Raw genomic sequence first — 13,750 nt, 5'->3', positions numbered from 1 at the left:
GGATTGGCTGTGTTTTGAATACATTTTATTAGGGCTTACAGAGAAAAATACAAAATTTAATATCAAATATTGTTTTTTGCCTAAACTAACTAAGACTTGGTTCTAAATGCAATGGAAACAAAGGAGGGGAGGGAGAGAGAGAGAGAAATAAATAAGAAATAGAATAGGAGTTAAAAAGAGAGAGGGAGAAATAAAATTCAGAAGGTAAAGGGACTTCTCATTCTTTGTCTGTCCACTATAATTAAACAATATTCACTTCATCCACTCCAATATAACACCCAACAAATGGATTGGCTCCAGAGGAGCAGCATGCTTTATGATGTCCCTTGGTTAGCAACATAGCACTGATGTAGCTGGGCTTTCATATAAAGCAGTATTCGGTAGGCAAAAAGCTGCAATACTTTTTGGCTTTGAAGCTTTTTAAAAAGCATGTGTTGGCCTATTTTACCATGTAGTATATAATAAGCTTGATGAGCAGAATGCATACATGAACACCAAGACAGTCCATGGAAAATTTAGGTACGTTAAGTTGTTCCCAAAGAACCCTATGATGCCATCAACAATAATATCGTTGCCCTGGATGAATATGACATACTTAAAAATCTGTGCCAGGACCCAGGTAAATTTGTCTTGGTGACTTGGTTGAGCCTCTGTGCCATCAGTTTGCTATCCTGCCCTACCTGTGGTGCAATTTCCTCAAGTTTGTTTAGGCCAAAGTAAGTCCCATGGAACTTGATGGGACTGACTCGCTATTAAGTGTGTTCAGGGTTGCAACTCTAATCTTCACATTGTCCTTCGCTGCCTTCATCCCCATTCCATAGCTGCTGCTAAACAGCATTCAGAGGATTGTCTGGAATCTGACCCTGCCAAGTAGGAATCTATGCAGTCCTCCTACACCTTCTGGCAGAGGAATTGCAGCACTGTAAAAGAGGCCAAGTTGTTGCAGATGAAGTGAGATAACAAACAGGGATCAGAAATTGGAAGGCAAACCCCACTGAAGGGTTAGGTCCTGCTTATGTAGCAGTACAGCTGACATTTCTGCCCTGCCTGATCCCTAGCGCAAAGTGTTGTCCCTAAAACTTCTCCTCCATAAAAATGTTGCACTGTGCATGATGGTCTACCACATCACCCCTCCCAGTATAAACCTTCCTAGACCCACAACTGTGATCTCAGAAGTAGACAAGCAGGGCTGGTGCCAGCACATAGCATCCTTTGCCAAAGGATAAGGCCCACCGCCACTGGTACCAGGGCCCCACCTGCCCTTTACTATTAAAGCAGTGTCTTTCCACGTTAAATAGTCAAAGCTTACACCCAAAGAATCCTGGGAAGCATCATCTGTTAATGCTGTGGCAGATATTCATTTAGGAAAACATCAGAAGGTTTTCTATTGGGAATAGTACCAGGAAGTCTAAAGGAAGAAGACAAGGCATTATATTTATATGCAACAGTAGCCACAAGGTTATTGATTGCGAAAAATTGGAAAAGTGATATTATACCGACAAAAACAGAGTGGCTTGGAGTATTACAATATATCCAAAACAATGGGAGAAATTGGAAGGATCTCAAAAGAGAAGATAGACAAAGACTGGAAGGTGTTTAAAGGATACTTGCAAAACTATACTGGAAAAATCAGAACTCCTATTAGAATAAACAAGCTCCGTTATAAATACTGAAATACTAAATAAGATGGGTAGCAATGTGTAACAGAAAAAGAAGCAGAAAATTGGTTTTAAAGTGTGTCAAAGAAAGTAATGGAAGTGGAAAGAAATTGCAGTTGAGTAGATTGGAAGTTTAACACAAGGGTGGGGTGAGGGGTAAGGGATGGTGATGGGAAAAAGAAGTATCTGTGGAATCGAGTGGGTATGTATGAATATTTTTAAGGATTGTATGAAATGTATGTTTGTATATTTGTAACGTGTGTATTAATGCTGAATTATTTTAATTTTTAAAAAATGTTATGGCAGCTATTAGGAGACCTACATTCTCCCACAGAGCTACAGTTTTCAAAGTGGTTCCCTTCTTGGGGAACTCTGAAAGCTGTCGCTCTGTGAGAGGAATGGGCAATATGCGAGTGTCTCCTAATAACTCTCAGCACACTGAACGAACTACAGTTCCCAGGATTCTTGAAGTGGGGGAGTCAAGACTGTTTAAGACGGTTCTGCTTTAAACGTATAGAGAAGATGGGGTCTGGGTGTGGTCTGGACCTCCCGTTATTCCCGCCCCCCAAGCCCATGGAATTGCGCTTGCCGCTACCACTATTTTTAATTTCCTCAAGTACCAAAGAGCTGAGCTAATAAGGCCCAGTGTTTTACCTACTTGTTTCTATTTGGAAAAGAACGTTTTGCACACTCACCTGGAAACATTTTTATTTATTAAAACATTTCTATACTGCCCAGAGCACATCAGTCTGGAAGTAATGCACAGCCAATTGTTTAACATACTGGGTGGCGCTGTGGGTTAAACCACAAAGCCTAGGATTTGCTGATCAGAAGGTCAGTGGTTCGAATCCCCGCGACAGGGTGAACTCCCGTTGCTCAGTCCCTGCTCCTGCCAACCTAGCAGTTCGAAAGCACTTCCGGCAGGAAGGTAAACGGCGTTTCCGTGCAGTGCTCTGATTCGCCAGAAGCAGCTTAGTTGTGCTGGCCACATGACCCAGAAGCTGTACGCCGGTTCCCTCGGCCAGTAAAGCGAGATGAGGGCCGCAACCCCAGAGTCGTCCACGACTGGACCTAATGGTCAGGGGTCCCTTTACCTTTACCCACCTTTAAATCAATACAGATAAAAATGATAATAAAGCTGGTAACACAGGACAGAGTTGAAACATAACAGCCTGCTGGGAATAAAGATGAGGAGTGGTCTACAAACATAGGAACCTACTTTAGCACAGGTATGGGGAATCTTTGTTGCTCCCAATATTACTCCTATCGTCCCCGGCTATATGCCATATTTGCTGGGGCTGGTAGGAGTTGTAGTTTGGCAACATCTGGAGGGTCAAAAGTTCCCCAGCCTTGTTTTAGTGAGTCAACAATGATAGCACTTGCTTGAGCTGAAGAGAGGTGTTGTATAAAATCTTGCCACCCTAGAAAAGGCTCTACCCCTCACCAAATTTGTTGACTACCAAGAATGCATTGTCCACCAAACATAACAAGCAAATAGGGCAATAGAGGTGAAGGTGTTCCTTCGACACCCAGCTGGAAGAGGAAATGATTCTCAGAGTTAGTCCAGAGAGCAGCAGTGGGTCACAACATTCAGAGAGGTGGAAAAGAGACAGAGTTGCATGGCCACAACCTGCCCTGCCATCGTCTTGCTTCTGTCTGGGAGCGCCACAAACATCCCGCTGTTTGGCACTATAAAGGCTAAATGGGTACCACTAGAAGGCAATTACTACATTGGTGGGAGCAGTGGTTAGAATGACCTTGGTTGGCCAAGTCACTATCTCCCTGCCTAAGCTACCTTGCAGGCTGGTTTCGAGGCTAAACTGAGGAGGGGAGTACCATGTGTACTAGGAGATCCTTAAATGAGTGGGAATACATCACAAACCTTTATGTCAGACTCTCCTCCCTTGCAATCTGTATAGCTGCTGGAGACAGTTGCACAGCCACAACAGAATCAGTGAGTCCTTTCTATGCCCCAGGAGGGTCTTTGAGAAGACGTTCTGGAGTACCACCATAGCCCTCATTCTCATTCTTCACACATGCAATAGGCTGATAAGGATGTGTGATGTTTTAGACAATATCTCTTTCTTCTCTTGTCCAGCGGGATAGGACTGTATTCCTTCCCCTTGCTTCTGTTAAGAATTGAGAAAGTGTAGTTGAGTGGACAGTTCATGCTGGTGCTTTCTTCAGGAATAGAATGTGGTGAAGAAATTATGGGAGGTGGTGCAGTTGGCGTCAGTACATAAGAAGTGTCTTGCTGGATCTGACCAAAGGTTAATCTCATCTAGCATTCTATTTCCAACATACCAGCCAGCTGCATTTGTAATCTGAGTACAATGGTGACTTTGTCACACGTGAACATTACCCAATCCATTCTGCTTTGACACTATACCACAGAGACAGACTCTAATGTGGAAACATGCACTTGAATGGGTTATTTCAGACCAGTTTCTCCAGGCTGTACTAGAATCACCATTTAAATTTCCCCAGAGTGCTCTGGAACAATACTATGTTGGGGACCTTGTAAAAAACTGAAACAGCAGTTCTGAAATCCTAATATAGGAGGACTAGAATACACCAGTACAGGTGAGATCTGCTGATTTTCTGGGGCATCAACAGTTGCTGCAAGGTGCTGGATGCTGATATCTGGCATAGTTCCAGTGCACACTCTTAACTTCTCCCATATAAGTGAAGTTTCCTATGGAGAAAGGTAAAGTGCTCCACTTTGGGACACATTGAAGCAAGTACAAAAACCACTTTCTGTTCCAGTCATGGAGAGGGGTGTGGGCAGGATCCTGAATAAGGGGGTACAGTGTGCCCATGAACAGATCCACAGCACTCTCTAAGGGTCCTTGCAATGTGAAAGCCATCCAGCAGTGCAGTTATGCAGTTTTAGATTCTCGACTTAATGACTTCGTATACATAGATACCGTATTTTTTGCTCTATAAGACACACTTTTTCCCTTCTAAAAAGTAAGGGGAAATGTGTGTGTGTCTTATGGAGCGGATGCAGGCTGCGCAGCTATCCCAGAAGCCAGAACAGCAACAGGGATTGCTGCTTTCACTGCGCAGCGATCCTTCTTGCTGTTCTGGCTTCTGATATTCATAATATTTTTTTTCTTGTTTTCCTCCTCCAAAAACTAGGTGCGTCTTGTGGTCTGGTGCATTTTATAGAGCAAAAAATACGGTACCTCTTTACCCTAGCCTTTGGCATCTGAGATTTATATTGTTAGGATCCATTCTATTCTTCTGATGGTTTTTTTAAATCTGACTTTAATGTTGTATTTTTATACTGTTGTAACCCTTCACAGGGATCTTTTTGTGGTCAAGGACAGCAGGAAATCCAGTCAATAATAACAGATGAAAATATGCATTACTTTGCCTAGTCCAAACTGTGTCAAGACATCCCTGTTGCATTTGTGGGACCCTCCTGCTCATTCAGCCAAGTGGGGCTCTGGATTTCTGCCCTGACAGCACCACTGAAGCCCTTCTCTGTGCACACCATCTGCCCATCATAATGACTGACATTTTGCTGCCATATAATAAAAACAGAACCAGAAAGCACTACCCAGATTAGCTCTGAAAAACTGCATTGTTAACAAAGCCTGAATAACAGCCTTTACCAAAAAAAGAAGAAGTGACCTTTATGTGGGCATGTATTGCTGGAGCATAAAAGAGAACTGTACAATGGCCATTTTCATTGTAGCAATACATTTATTTTAAATACGATCAAGCAAATATCTTAAGAAAAATGTCACAGGCTATAACTTGACAGTCAACACCATTTGGAGTAGGATTCCTAACAAGCTGAACTGCATTCCAGATTTACAATCCTGATGGCCATTACAAAGAAGGCAGTTGTTTCAGGTCCTGCTTGTAGTGGGCATTTTTCACTGGATTCTCTGGGCAGACGGGTTCTCCCACATTTCTCAGAAGGAGAGCAGTGACTGGGTTTTTAAATAAGTTGTTTCTCAACAGAAGTACAACATGCACAAACATATTGCTGCATGCCACTGCAATCTCAAAGTAGTGCGAGATTCCAGGGGTCCCTATTGGAAATGAGGCACAGCAGAGACTGTGGTGTCTTTAGGATATGTGGTTTATTTATACATACATACAACCTGAGCCTATGATGGAGGGGTTCACAGCATTAACTCCCATAGCAGCAGCCTTGAATTCAAGCAGAAAACAACCATAGCTCACTCTCCATCTTTTCAGCCTGCAGCTTTTCCCCTCTAGGTCACATCACAGCAAACTCTGCTCTCAAACTCAATCGTTGTTCTTCTAATTATCAAAAAGCTGGAGGATGGGACCCACCCTTTCATTATCTGGCACAGAGCCCCCTTTCCTTTGCTCTCTTATTAGCTTTTCACCCAGGCGATCACCGCAATGAAAGAAGGTAGCCTGGCTTATATTTTAACCCTTGCTGAATCTAGGGATTAGAAGGCTTGATCAGATTTCAACACCCACTCATAACACTATGTTACGAAGAACTGAAAGGTGAATTGCAGAGGGATTTAGTTGTTTACTTTCAAAAGTTATGAAACCTTTACACACTGTTTATCTTAATGATGACATCTTACCCTCTTGCATTTATTAATGAATCATATAACTCCCCTTTTAAATTGCAGGGTTTTAAGCACACTTGATATGATCTGTATAAAACCATATTTTGGATACACTCCTTTAATGCAGATGCTGGAAAAGATATGAAGGGGCAAAACATTAAAATTATTGTAGCATCATAGCCGATGGAGGGACTGTAAACCCCCCCCCTTAATCTCCTAATTCAGCCTTCTGCCAGAACAGAAAATATTTAAGATTGCAGTCCTAACTACTAAAAAGTACATACTATTGGAGGAAGTGACATGAGTATTTGTGATTGAGCTGTGTGACACACATGCCCTTGGCTTCAATAGTTTCTCAACATAAATACAAAACCCTATTGGGCAGAATGCTGATTTGTATTAACATAAAAGATGAAATAGACATTGGTAACAATGATCAAACATTAAACTAAATACTGAAGAAGAGGCTCAACGGCTACTTTACTTCATTTATATGCACATTTATTTCCACTTTCAGCTGTCAACAGGAAGAATTGTGCTTTCTCTTGTTCCTAATCTTCCCTAGCCCCCTGCCAAACCCAGAGGTAGTGTGGTGCTGTTCAGCCCAGCACTGACATCACTGTGATACTTCCACAGATCTCAACAATATGTTTAGATCTCTCTCTCTCTGTTGTAGATTTGATCTTGAGATTTGGGTCCAACTGGAACACAGAAAATGTGTAGTGCACTATGTCTGGTTGCATTATCAATTTGCAGCCCTGCTTAAACTGTCCTGTTCCGTTTGCAGGTGATAGTTTTCAGAAACGTTGCAGTGATATGTTGCCTGTTGTATATATGTCACTTCCCCTTATCCTGCCATGGGCTCTGGTCAAACAGGTTTTCAGGCACTACAAAAAGTACTAGACCTGTTTAGACTTTGAAAATCTCCAAGGAAGGCGCCTGAGTCTGGGGCTTCATTGCAGACTGATCCTATGCATTAAGTTCAATGAAAGTTGTCCCCAAGTAAGCAAGAGCCTCTGACAGCATGTTGTTTGGCTAAATTAAGAAAATGTTCATGCAGCCCTATCCTGTGCATGGTTACCTGATGGTAAATCTCACTGTGATCAGTGGGGTTTCTTCCCAGGGAAGTGGGCACAAATTACAGCTTCACTGTTTGAGAGAAATCTACCTCTAAGTTAAAACTCATTGTTTATTTTCTCATTTGTGCAGAAATAGGGAACCCATTATCCTTCAAATGTTGTGGACTCCAACTCCCATCAACCTAAGGTAGCACAGTTAAACCATCAGGGATGATGGGAACTGTAGTCCAGCAACATGGAGGACCACAAGATCCCCACTCCTGCAGTAGTGGATATGGGAACAACTATTCTCTCTTTTCTTGACACTGATCATTATTAGAAAGTTATCGACATGGCCCACTTTGTGCAACTTGGTCAGGCTTTATTCTGTTGCCACTAAGGAAAAAATATTTTTTGTCCACCTAGCTCTCATGGTTGCATGTGGAATAGCACCCTAGGTTGGTTTTATTTGTTCTTGCTTTAATGGCTGATCTGACCGGGGGGGGGTGCCTGTGTTAAGGTATGGGGGGGGGTTATTTCTTTCCTTATGTGTTTCCCCTTCATTGTGTTCTTTGTTCTGTGAAAACAGTAAAACTATTTTAAAAATAGAGACCTTCAAAAGGCAACTGGGTCCTTCTTCTGGACTTCTGATCACCAGCAGTGTTTTCCTAGTGAGGAAGGGAAATGCAACCACTGTGAATTTCACAGTTGTGTTGCAAGCATAACAAATTATTAAGTTTGAACTTGCATCCAAATCAAGTAAGGTCATCTCACAATCCTATTGATGTGAGAATATCTCATCTCGAAAAGTAACAAACATACATATGTGTGCAATAACAGTACTCCTACATGTTTCTTAAGAAGTAACCCCTACTGTCTTCAATTAGGCTAAACCCCTAGTGTGTTTAGCAATGCAAGCAAAGTTAATTAAATTGTACAACACAGTACTTGAATAGGCAGTCACTCCATGTGCTTTATTTAGAACACCGCCTTTTTTCTTTATATACAGTGGTACCTCAGGTTACATACGCTTCAGGTTACATACACCTCAGGTTACAGACTCCGCTAACCCAGAAATAGTACCTCGGGTTAAGAACTTTGCTTCAGGATGAGAACAGAAATTGTGCTCTGGCGGCGCAGCGGCAGGAGGCCCCATTAGCTAAAGTGGTGCTTCAGGTTAAGAACAGTTTCAGGTTAAGTACCGACCTCCGGAACGAATTAAGTACTTAACCTGAGGTACCACTGTATATTATTAAATTTTTCTATTTTACATTTTAGCGTATTCATTTAAACAACCTTCAATCAATTATTTCCCTTCTTCTCTTTCCATGGTTCAATTTACACACCATAAATCCCTGCATATTTTACATAAACTAAACCATTCAGTATTCCATTATTACATCCATCAAAGCTTATCTACACGGTTGAATTTATCTGAATGCTGCCAGCATTTTTAAATGTACATAATTTTCACCCATATATTCAATAAACATTTTCCAATCTTCTTTAAACGTGTGTTCTTCTTGTTCTCTTATTCTATACGTTAAATCTGCAAGCTGCACATAGTCCTTCAGTTTTAGTTGCCATTCTTCTTTAGTTGGGACCTCGCTCGTTTTCCATTTTTGGGCTAATAAAACACAGGCTGTGGTAGTGGCATACATAAATAATCTTTTTTGACACCTGGGAATTTCCATCTGAATTATCCCCAACAAAAAGGAATTTGGCTTTTTGGGAAAGGTACTTTTAAACATTTCTTACAATTCATTATAAATTATTTCCCAGGACTCTTTTACCCTTTTACAAGTCCACCACATATCATAAAACATACCCTCAGTCTCATTTTATCTCCAGCACTTATCCGACTCAGACTTACACATTTTAGCAAGTCTACCTGGAGTTTGATACTATCTGTAAATCATTTTCAGACAAGTTCGCCTTCAAAGAATAATATGCTGTGAACTTCAAATCACTCTTCCAAAGTTTTCCTAGAGATTTAAATCTATATTACGTTCTATATCTACTTTTTCATTGTGTTTAGCATTGCAAGCAAAGTTAATTAAATTGCACAATACTTGAATAGGCAGTCACTCCATGTGCTGTATTTAGAACACCGGCTTTTTCCAGCTGTAGTTATGCCAATAGAACTGAATAAATGAACTGCCATGAGGAAATGATCACAGATAGTAAAGGGTATTTCTGCAATAACACTCCTTCCTTCTGGTATGGCATTTTGACTTCATGGTATAGATCAGCCTTCCCCAATGAAGTGCCTTCCAGTGTTTGGGACCACAATTCTTACCATACTTCACTAATGGCCATACTGACTGGGGCTGATGGGAACTGTAGTCCAAAACATTGGGGAGGCACCAGGTTGGGGGAGATAGTATACATTCACATTAGAAGTGCTTTCTACACTTTAACAAGTGTTCAGTGCCAGGTTTGGGGAGGCCCTTAGACAACATGCTCTCAGTCTAAACCAGCATCAGCACCTGGCACCTTGGGGAAGCTGTCAAGATATCAGTGCCTTGTCAGGGTCCCCTGCTGATGCCTATCCTATCCTGTCCTGTCCTGCCCTCCCCTTCCTGGTTCTAGCCACCCTTTCAACTTTCCACAATGCCCCCAATCTTGGCAGCCCATCTAGTTCGGCATCCTTTTCACAGTGACCAACCAGATGTTTCTGGGATGCCTGCAAGAAGGAACTGAGCACAACAGCTTACACGGGTCAGCAAACGTTTTCAGCAGGGGGCTGGTCCACTGTCCCTTACACCTTGTGGGGGGCCAGACTATTATTTTTTTTTTGGGGGGGGAAGGAAATGAACAAATTCCTATGCCCCACAAATAACCCAGAGATGGATTTTAAATAAAAGCACACATGCTACTCATGTAAAAACAACAGGCAGGCCCCACAAATAACCCAGAGATGCATTTTCAATAAAAGGACACATTCTACTCATACATACCATCTTCGAGGGAGAACAAGATGAGTGGAGATTGCTACTCATTCTCATACCTCTCTCTCTCTCTCTCTCTGCTTGTCCCCTCACAGAAGGGAAGCAGTCACAAAGAGAGGATGAAGGAAACTTCAGGGACTGACTATGCCCCCCATCCCGGGAGTGGGCTGAAGTTTGTAACCAAAAATACAACACTCTGAAAGAGCTGGTACAGTGTGTTGCTCAAAGTGAGAAAGTAAGCCCTTGGTTCAAATTTTGCCTGTCATTAATTCCAGAGGTGGCCTTAAGCAGCCTTCTTTCTTTCAGCCTCTGCCGCCTCTGGTCTCTGAGTTGCTCCCCACGCCTCTTAGAAAATAAGAACCCTCCTGGATCAGACCAAATCTAGTCCCACATTCTCCTATCACATTGACCAACCTGATGTCTATGGGAAGCCCATGAGGGCACAAGTGCAACAGCACAAGATGTAATAATTTCTAAAAGAATGTTAAAATACTATATTATAAATTGTAAACATTTAGGATTGATAAACTGGTGCTCCTATAGTATACAACCAGTGGGCTTTGGACTGCCTTGTACTAGTCCCCAAGGCAAAGAAAATATAGATATTTAATATTTCAGACTTTATTTTGTAATATATAGATTCTACCCAAAGTGACAATAAAAATAGAGGGTTTCAGTTTGTATGTTCCAACATTTAATCAGCAGCTAAGAAAAGCACTTTTACTAGCTATGATGTTTTCTAACTTGTTTTCCAAGTCTTGGAAATTTGGTTGTGAACCATTAATCTAATAGGGAATATTCTGGTGTTAAAAGCATGGAATCCTGAGTTCAAATTCCAGCTTCAACAGATGGTTTTGACTATTCTTGTCTTCTTTAGACTCAATTTCCCACCTGAAAAACAGTCTACTTATTTACAAGCATTCATAATCGACTTTTGTGAAAACATCTAAAGGTCAGCTTTTTTAAAAAAAGTGTGTTGGAAATAATGTTGACTAGAACAACCAGTGGTTATATCTAGGTCAGCATGTAGCATCCTCACTCTCATGTGTCAGAATTATCTATACAGGATCAAAAATGCAACCTCTAATTGAGACATGATCAACAGGAGGTGACTCACTTTATAATTGCTATGTATGTTCATGTATACTTCCAATGAAGTATTTAGTCACTGTCACTAAACAAGATATAAATTGATAGGCTGTTGGTTTTTCATGCAAAGCTTGATCACGTATGTGACTTTGCTTTTGAATAACAAGCCCATTACTGAGAGTGATTTCAAATAAGTGATGTAGATCATTCCATACCATCCTTGATCTTAATGCAACCTGAAAAGATATGTGTCTATAAACATAGGGTTTATAATCCTATAAACATATGATTTGTTGTTTTGACCCCATGGCCCTGGGTGAACAACCAGCAACCATTTTGATTAGGGTTGCCTCTGCTCAGATTTTATCTCTGAAATTGTTAGTGTATTTGTCCACATGAACTTCAGTTAAACTTTCCTCCAGCATTAAGGAAGCATTTAGGTCAGGGGGAGGCAAACTTAAGGCCCAATCACCTTCTAAATCCGGCCAGCAGACAGTCCGGGAATCAGCATGTTTTTACATGAGTAGAATGTGTCCTTTTGTTTAAAATGCATCTCTGGGTTATTTGTGGGACATAGGAATTCGTTCATTCCCCCACCCCCCAAAAAATATAGTCCGGCCCCACACAAGGCCTGAAGGAAGGTGGACCAGCCCCTGCTGAAAAAGTTTGCTGAACCCTGATTTAGGCAGAGATATTTCTGGAGACAAACTGTGTGAGGCAGTGGAAGACAGGAGTGCCTGGTGTGCTCTGGTCCATGGGGTCACGAAGAGTCGGTCATGACTAAACGACTAAACAAATTTCTGAAGACAAACAAATGCAATAGGAGGAGGAGGATAGTAGTACAGTGGTAACTCTGGATACGCACACTTCTGGTTGTGTATCTTTCGGGTTACACATGCGGCAAACCCAGAAGTATTTTTCCAGGTTTCGCCCTGCACGCATGCACAGAAGCGCTCTACTGTGCCGTGCACATGCGCAGAACAGGCACCTCCAGTTGCGAATTCCTTGGGATCCGACCGGAGCTCCGGAACGGATCCCGTGCACAACCAGAGGTACCACTGTAAATTATTCTGTAGGAATACAATGCTTAGTGACATTTTATCATCCCATGTGAAAACTGGAAAAAAATTATGACTCTAATGACCATTAGAAATGAATGACCCATTTGCCAATGCCACATTTAATAGTTAAAGTAACACTAGATACCACTATGGCTGCAATAACTTGTCCAATGGCATTGGACATGAACATATAAAACATTAAAACTAGATTAATCACTTGAATAAAGGCATCTTACAGTGCAATCCTATATGCATCTACTCAGAAGTAAGCCCACTGAGTTCAATGGGAATTACTCCAAGGAAACTAGGTATAGAATTGAGCCTTGTCGCTTCAGTAGGACTTACTTCCAAGTAGGCATGGCTAGTTTTGTGCTATGAGTTGAGCAACTAATTACTGTACAGTATTTTTCCATGTATAAGACTAGGTTTTTCCCTAAAAAATAATTTCAAAAATTAGGGGGTGTCTTATACTCTGAGCCATCTAGTAGGCGTCTTATACATGGGGGGCGTCTTATAGACGAAAAAATACAATATATGAGCTTCGATCATTTAATCCATTTTTGTAATTTTATATATACACAACAACTGGCATGAAGGAAAAACGCCTATTTATGGAAGAAACTGAGAAAGGGGTAAAAGTCAACCTCCCCCAAGTTTCACAGAGATATTTTAAAAAATACGGCATTAGGTTAAGTTCTGGTTAACTACAATAACATATTTGGGGGGTCATGTATACAAGTTCTTTCTTTTGTTCTGTTCCCTTTTCCACTATTTTTTAAAATTCTTTTTGCGTGTGTCTTCTCTTACTCTGCACCCTTGTGACAGTGCACTTTTAATTTTTTCAATAAAGAATATAAAATAAGTTTCACAGATATATGCATCAGAACTGAAAACATACATACAGTACACAGATAAGCAAGCAAAGCCCTGACCTAAAAATGTAGTGCTAAGCTCAAGTATAAAAGGCAAGCGTTTAAGCATAGTAGACACCATCCTAAAACAAAACCCTGCACCTTTATAGTTAAAAAACACACACCTAAATAAATAAATAAATAAATAAATCCTTTATACCCCGCCCACCTGGCTGAGTCTCCCCAGCCACTCTCAACACTCTTTTACTAGGCAGCTAGGCTGCAATCTTATTACATACTCACCGGGCGTAAATCCCATTGTGGGCCTTACTCGTGAGTAAGCATGCATACGGTCGGACTGAACTGACACACAGCTCAAGGAAAGCTCTCACCCTGTCATGTAAAGTAAAGCCCCGCTGTGGGCCTCACTCCCACAGCGAGGAGCGCCTATACGACTGCAGGCAAAGGCATAGCACACCTAGATAGATGGACATATAAAGAAAAGCCTAAGAAGAAA

At 41.4% G+C, this 13,750-nt stretch overlaps 2 long non-coding RNA genes across 2 annotated transcripts in view; both read right to left on the bottom strand.

The window, feature by feature from the left end:
* LOC309518544 overlaps positions 1-13,750 on the bottom strand; it is a 20,988-nt gene extending 7,238 nt beyond the window's left edge. The window contains exons 1-2 of the long non-coding RNA XR_014213475.1: positions 13,537-13,750; positions 3,541-3,787 (exon numbers count right to left, since the gene is read on the bottom strand). This is a non-coding gene — a long non-coding RNA (uncharacterized lncRNA). The remainder of the gene's footprint in view (positions 1-3,540; positions 3,788-13,536) is intronic.
* LOC309518617 lies at positions 8,237-12,859 on the bottom strand. Its single transcript, XR_014213560.1, has 2 exons — positions 8,522-12,859; positions 8,237-8,278 (listed from the first exon to the last, which is right to left on the bottom strand). It is a non-coding gene; the product is annotated as an uncharacterized lncRNA (long non-coding RNA).

Source organism: Podarcis vaucheri (assembly GCF_965113315.1).
Source record: "Podarcis vaucheri genome assembly, chromosome: 14".
NCBI lineage: Eukaryota > Metazoa > Chordata > Lepidosauria > Squamata > Lacertidae > Podarcis > Podarcis vaucheri.
The sequence above is the reverse complement of the archived record's forward strand: the minus strand, read 5'-3'. Positions and strand labels throughout refer to the sequence as shown.